We start from the raw sequence: 7892 nt of genomic DNA, 5'->3' as shown, positions 1-7892 counted from the left end.
CTGTTGCTCTCGGCAGCCTCGCAAGACATGCTAGCTACTCTCCTCCGGGAAATTCAGGATGGTAACAAAGGTCTTTCTATGAAAATTGACAAGAAATCGTCTGAACTCCATTCTTCCCATCGACGACCTGAAATCCTCCATGAATGATCTCCTTCTGAGAACGACTGAGGCCGAGATGCGCATTAGCACAGTTGAGGATCGACATGACTGCAGAAGGATAATGCCTACCTCAAAAAAACAAAGTAGACCAGATGGAAAACCAGAGCCAGATGTAGTAATATCCGTTTCTAGGTCCGTTTCTTTACTCAATGGATCCCGGTGTGTCCTAGGCATAAATCAACTTCACCAAACCGCTGGAAATCAAACGCACCCACAGAACATCAGCACCCGAAACCCCCAGGCCAGGTGCGGTTCTGGTCAGGTTCCTCCGTTTCCAAGACAGAGAGAAAATACTGCAAGTCGCAAGAGCCAAAGGGGACATCACCATCGATGGCAAGAGGGTCAGCCTTTTCCCGGATAGGAGTGCCGATCTCGCCAGACGTCGTAAGCAGTTCAGACCTGCCGCCAAAGCACTGAAGGAGAAGAACATCACCGGCTACTTCATCCATCCTGCTACTTCATCCACCCTGCTACTTCATCCACCCTGCGTGGATGAAAGTTCAGTACAAAGGCCGATGTCATATCTTGTTCACTTTTCTCAAAGAACCGAACCGCGTCTGAAAAACGGTCTCTCTGGGGGGGGGATAAGATCCAATTTGTTTGTTTTCTCTTATCCGGACTGAACTGCTGATATCTTCTTGGAATCTGGATCAGTTTACCCCGGTATCCGGTCGCTATAATTGATTTGTACATTTTCAACTAACCGTTTTTTTCCCCCGGGGTGAGTTCTATTACATTTACAGGAGAGTATATTTTGGTTTAGTCAATATCCACTGGGCGAAGCAAATAAGTGGGTTTAGGCCCACCGCTTCCCCCCCCCCCCCCCCCCCATTTATGTTTCTCCTCTCCCGAAAAGAGACTCAAGCAGCCCTTACCGTGGGCAGTAATTATTCAGCCAAAAATGTCTATTCACAACGTTTGTTTTCAACTTAGAGAGCTCGCAGGTTTTAGTTTACGCCAAGGTTTAGCTAGTAAGAGTAAGGTGGAAAGCGAGCAGCAACGTATCTCTACAAGTATATTCATGTTTGATTGTTGGGATTGTTGTTTTAGTCTGACAATCGGGGTGGGTGGGATTTTTTTCTCCCTTTTTTCCCATATTTATTGTTGTTTCCTTCCTAAAAGAGACACATAGGTCACTTCTGTGTTCAAACCAAAGTTGAAACATTTCCTGACTATGCTTAATCCACTAAAATATGTCACATTCAACGTAAAAGGTCTTAACAGCCCGATTAAACGGAAAATAGTCTATACATACCTTAAGAAATTAAAGGCTGACATTGTGTTTCTACAAGAAACACATCTTACAGCCAGTGAACAATAGAAATTGAAGAGGGTTATGGGTAGGACAAGTTTTCGCGTCCTCTTTTAACTCCAAAGCAAGAGGAACTGCAATTTAGATAAGTAGACATCTCCCCTTCTGCGTCAACAACACCATCTCTGATCCCTCGGGCAGGTTTGTTTTGGTGCAGGGGCATATGTTTTCAGAGTCTTGGACCCTGTTGAATATTTATGCTCCTAACTTCGATGACCATATGTTTATACAGAATGTCTTCCTTCAGGTCCATCAAGCACCACCAGGATGGCTACTGGTTGGAGGAGATATGCATTTTTGTTTAGATACAGTTCTTGATAGGTCCTCTGTTAAACCTCACTTCTTACCAAAGCCGGCAAGCTCACCATGTCATTCATGAAAGATCTTAATTTACTAGACATCTGGAGACAGTTGCACCCACAGGATAGGGACTACTCTTTTTATTCACACCCACACAAGACACACACACGCATAGATCACTTTTTACTATCGACTTAACTGTTTCATAGAGGTTAGATATGGAGTATCTCCCCAGATTGCTTAGTGACCATTCTCCTCTGGTATTATCAATTTCCATTCCTACCAAGGTAAATGGAGCATATAGATGGAGACTAAATTCTACACTCCTAAAGCAACCTGAATTTTGTGCATTTATCAAAGAGCAGATCAATATTTTTACTTTGACAAACAAAACCTCCGCTCCTGATAGGCTTTCAATGTGTCCCAAAGAATGAAACTATCTGAGGGCACAGATCATCTCCTATACTAAAGGGTTGAAGAGAAAACACAGTGCGGAACTGAATGTCCTTGAATCTGAAATCTCCGAGCTAGAGAAAACCTACCAAAGAGGCCCGACTAAAGATCTATACAGGCTTTTGGTAAATAAAAAACTGAAATATAATATTCTGAACACATATCAAGCTGAGAGGGCCATCACTAAATCAAAACAGCGTTACTACGAGCTTGGAGAGAAAGCTCACAAAGTACTGGCATGGCAACTGAAAGCAGAGGAAAGTAAGAGGACAATTAATGCTATAGAAACTCTTACTAATGAGATATCTTTCGACCCTACTGAAATTAATAATACCTTTAAGAAATACTATGAAGACCTCTACACTTCCCAATCAAGCGATGATCTATCAAAGATCGACTCCTTTCTCTCCTCTCTCAACCTCCCATGCCTGTCAGAGGAAGACAGAGAGCGCCTGAGTGAAAACTTCTCAGTTCCTGAATTGTTGGAAGCCATTAAATCCTTACCTTCTAATAAATCTCCTGGGGAGGATGGCTTCCCTCCAGAGTTCTATAAAGAATTTAGGGAACTGTTGGTCCCCTACCTTATGGAGGTACTTAAAAAAGCCGGGGAAGACAACTGCTTTCCAGAGTCTTTCTCTCAAGCAGTAATTACTGTAATCCACAAGAAAGAGAAAAACCCGCTAAAGTGCGCCTCCTACAGACCAATCTCTCTCCTTAACACAGATTGTAAACTGGTCACTAAGATGCTATCTAAGAGACTGGAGTCATGTCTTCCCCTGCTGGTCAACCCAGATCAGACTGGCTTCATAATTAATAGACTGTCCTCCAATAATCTCAGAAGGTTCTTTGATATAATTCACCTTGCTAACAAAAACAAAATACCTAGTGTCGCAGTCTCCCTCGACGCTGAAAAGGCCTTTGATAGGGTTGAATGGCCATACCTCTTTCGCGTCTTGGAAAAGTTTGGTTTAGGTACTGTTTGTAAATTTGATAAAATCACTCTACAAATCTCCTAAAACTAGGATTGCTACCAATGGGATTACTTCCTCCTCTTTAGGGGGAACAGACAAGGTTGCCCAATTAGCCCCCACCTCTTTGCCCTCGCCATCGAACCGTTGGCTGAGGCTATTAGATCGTGCCCTGACATACATGGCTTTGAGGTGGGCCCCCATACCCATAAGTTATCACTCTTTGCGGATGACCTTATCTTATTTCTAACAAACCAAGAACATTCCCTCTCTCACTTGCAGATCCTACTACAGTGTTATAGTTCTTTCTCTGGATATAAGGTTAACTTCGATAAAAGCTAAATCTTACCGTTGTCTGTCTTTGACCATCATACCATCAAGCACAAGTTTCCTTTTCGATGGTCACCTCTGGGCTTCACATATTTGGGCATAATGGTGGATGGTAATCTGAACAACCTCTATAAACTCAATCTGGCCGGCTTGTTGCAAAAGGTGGAGGGTGACCTGTGTAAGTGGATGGACTTGCCTCTCACTCTACTGGGTAGAATCAATGTGATTAAAATGAATGTCCTACCCAGATTTCTATATTTGTTTCAATCTCTCCCTTTCCCTGTGCCCGCAGCATTCTTTTTCTCTCTCGACAAGCTGACCAGACAGTTTATCTGGCATGGCAAAACCCCGAGGGTTAGCCTGGACAAGCTGACCAGACGGTTTATCTGGCATGGCAAAACCCAGAGGGTTGGCCTGGACAAACTGACCCTTGATTACTGTCAAGGGGGCTTAAACCTCCCCAATGTTAGAATGTACTACTGGGCTGCACAGTCTAGGTTTCTGGCTCAGAGGTTTGACAATGGTCCCTCTCCCTCATGGTTGAACATTGAAAAGCTTGAGGTAAATGATGACACTGGGGCAGAATTGTTTTACAAATGGGACATGAAATCTATAAAAACCATCACAGACAACCCTTTAATCATACATTCTGTCCTGGCATGGTGCAAACTGCATGAGCTGTTCAGACGAGGGAGATACCTTTCCCCTAAAACCTCTTTATGGAACAATAGATTGATCCCTATGTTTTTCCAGAATAGTAACTTTAGACCATGGTCTGATAAGGGGATCACTCTTCTGGAACACTGTTATGAGGAGGGAGTTCTTATGTCTTTTGAACAGCTGAAACAGAAATACCACTTGTCTAACAGGGACTTCTTTAGCTACCTACAACTACGAGACTTTATTAGGGTGACTCTCAAGGGACAATGGAGCCTACCTAAGATGTCACCTATTGAACAACTCTGCCATGCAGACCAACCACTATTCAAGACCATTTCCCGTGTTTACGATGCTCTTATGTCAGTACTAACACTGCCTGAGCTAGATAAACCCCGACTTAGATGGGGAAAAAGATCTGGGTATTGATCTTGATGAGGGCCTATGGAGTGACCTATGCAGGGATGGTGTTACATCCACATTGAACTCCAGATACAGATTGATACAGTTTAATTTCCTCCATCATCTCTATATCACCCCATCTAGACTGCACAAGTTCAACCCTGATATCTCCTCCATGTGTTTTAGATGTGGCTCAGATGAAGGAACATTCCTCCATTCCACGTGGCAGTGTTCAAAACTACAGGGTTTCGGGCAGGGGGTATGAGATACCATATCCTCAATTCACGGGGTTGCATTCCCTTTAGACCCGGAGGTCTGTCTACTGGGTAACTATACTAACACCAATCTTAGGCAAAGCCGTACTATAAAGCTAACAGAAATATTGCTAGCGATTGCCAAGAAATGTATTGCCTTGAAATGGAAATCGGATTCCTTCCTGCCAGTTGCAATGTGGCTATCGGACGTTAATAGTTGTATCCCACTGGAGAAAATCACTTAATGCTTGAGGAATAAGTTAAAGACATTCTACAGAATTTGGCAACCTTTTATTGACTATATGGAGAATCTCCCCTCATATCACATTGATTGAATCTCTATATAATTCTTATATAATGTTTCACACGTAATGTATAATATGTAGCTTACGGCAGGTATGATTCAGGTATGATATGATTCAATGTCTCATTATTATTATTTTTTATTTTACTCTTTATTATGACTTATGTATCATGTATGTTTTTTATGTATTATGTATGTCCGTATATATCATTTTTCTTTTTTTATTACGCTCGTCTGTTACCGTCACTTTGTCCTTTGTTGTCTAACATATTTTCACTTTTGTTTTGAATGTTCTTAATTGGAAAATGCAAAAATAAAATAAAAAAATAAAAAAGAATGATGGAGGCCACTGTGTTTTTGGGGACCTTCAATGCTGCAGAAATGTTTTGATACCCTTCCCCAGATCTGTGCCTCGACACAATCCTGTCTCGGAGCTCTACGGGCAATTCCTCCGACCTCATGGCTTGGTTTTTGCTCTGACATGTGCTGTCAACTGTGGGACCTTATATAGACAGGTGTGTGCATTTCCAAATCATGTCCAATCGATTGAATTTACCACAGGTGGTCTCCAATCAAGTTGTAGAAACATCAAGGATGATCAATGGAAACAGGATACACCTGACCTCAATTTCGAGTCTCATAGCAATGGGTCTAAAAGGGTCTGAATACTTATGTAAGGTATTTCTGATTTTTATTGTTAAATGTACAAACATTTCTAAAAACCTGTTTTTCGCTTTGTTATTATGGGGTATTGTGTGTAGATTGATGAAGGAAAAAAAAGTATTCAATCCATTTTAGAATAAGGCTGTAACGTAACAAAATGTGTAAAAAGTGAAGGGGTCTGAATACTTTCCCAATGCACTGTAAGTATTCACAACCCCGAGTCAATACTTTGCAGAAGCGACTTTGGCAGCGATGACAGCTGTGAGTCTTTCTGGGTAGGTCTCTAAGAACTTTCTACATCTGAATTTTGCAACATTTTCCCATTATTCTTTTCAAAATTCTTCAAGCTCTGTCAACTTGGTTCTTGATCATTGATAATATTCAGGTCTTGCCATAGATTTTCAAGTAGATTTAAGTAAAAACTTAAAGTTAGAATTTTTTTAAGTTAGTGTGGGAGAGGCAGAAAAATTATTATCGATCAATAATGGCAAACCGCATTGACAACTTAGATGGAAAGCTACTGAGGATGGTAGCTGACTCTATAGCCACTCCTATCTGTCATATTTTTAATCTGAGCCTAGAGGAAAGTCTTTGTCCTCGGGCCTGGAGGGAAGCCAAAGTCATTCCACTACCCAAGAGTGGTAAAGCTGCCTTTCCTGGTTCTAACAGCAGACCTATCAGCTTGCTGCCAGCTCTTAGCAAACTGTTGGAAACCAAATGCAATGCTATTTCTCTGTAAACAAATTAACAACAGACTTTCAGCATGCTTATAGAGAAGGGCACTCAACATGTACGGCACTGACACAAATGACTGATGATTGGTTGAAAGAAATTGATAAGAAGATTGTTGGAGAGTGGTGTACCGCAGGGCAGCTCTCTAGGTCTTCTACTCTTTTACCAATGACCTGCCATTGGCATTAAACAAAGCATGTGTGTCCATGTATGCTGATGACTCAATCATATACACCTCAGTAACCACAGCTAATGAAGTCACTGAAACCCTTAACAAAGAGTTGCAGTCTGTTTCGAAATGGGTGGTTTTAGGTTTCAGCGGAATCTGTTAATGAATGGTGTGGCTGTTGAACAAGTTGAGGAGACTGTAGATTGTAAACTGTCATGGTCAAAACATATAGATTCAATGGTTATAAAGATGGGGAGAGGTCTGGCTGTAATAAAGAGATGCTCAGATTTTTTGACACCACCCTCAAAAAAGCATGTCCTGCAGGCTCTAGTTTTGTCTTATCTTGATTATTGTCCAGTCATGGGCTGCAAGGAAAGACCTAGTTAAGCTGTAACTGGCCCAGAACAGAGCTTCACGTCTTGATCTTCATTGTAATCAGAGGGCAGTCCTTAACAATTACAAGCATACCCATAATATAATGCCACAACCAATATGCTTGAAAATATGGAGAGTGGTACTCATAACGCTTTATATTCAGGACAAAAAGTTAATTGCTTTGCCACCATTTTTACAGTATCACTTTAGTGCCTTGTTTCAAACAGGATGCATGTTTTGGAATATTTTGACTGTTCAGATGTCCTTCTTTTCACTCTGTTCATTTGGTTAATATTGTGGAGTAACTACAATGTTGTTGATCCATCCTCAGTTTTCTCCTACCACAGCCATTAAACTCTGTAACTGTTTTAAAGTCACCATTGGCCTCATGGTGAAATCCCTGAGTAGTTTCCTTTCTCTCCGGCGACTGAGTATCTTTGTAGTGACTGGGTGTATTGATACACCATCCAAAGTATAATTAATAACTTCACCATACTCAAAGGGATATTCAATGTCTGCTTTTTTTTATTTTTACCCCCACAATAGGTGTTCTGCTTTGTGAGGCATTGGAAAACCTCCCTGGTCTTTGTGGTTGAATCTGTGTTTGAAATTCACTGTTCAACTGAGGGACCTTACAGATAATTGTATGTGTGGGGTACAGAGATGAGATAGTCATTCAAAAATCATGTTAAACACTATTATTGCACACAGAGTGAGTCCATGCAACTTATTATGTGACTTGTTAAGCACATTTTTACTCCTGAACGTATTTAGGTCATAACAAAAGGGGTTGAATACTTATCCACTTAAGACA

The sequence above is a fragment of the Salmo trutta genome, chromosome 28 (genome assembly GCF_901001165.1).
Source record: "Salmo trutta chromosome 28, fSalTru1.1, whole genome shotgun sequence".
NCBI classification, from domain to species: Eukaryota; Metazoa; Chordata; class Actinopteri; order Salmoniformes; family Salmonidae; genus Salmo; species Salmo trutta.
This window is presented reverse-complemented; position numbering follows the sequence as displayed.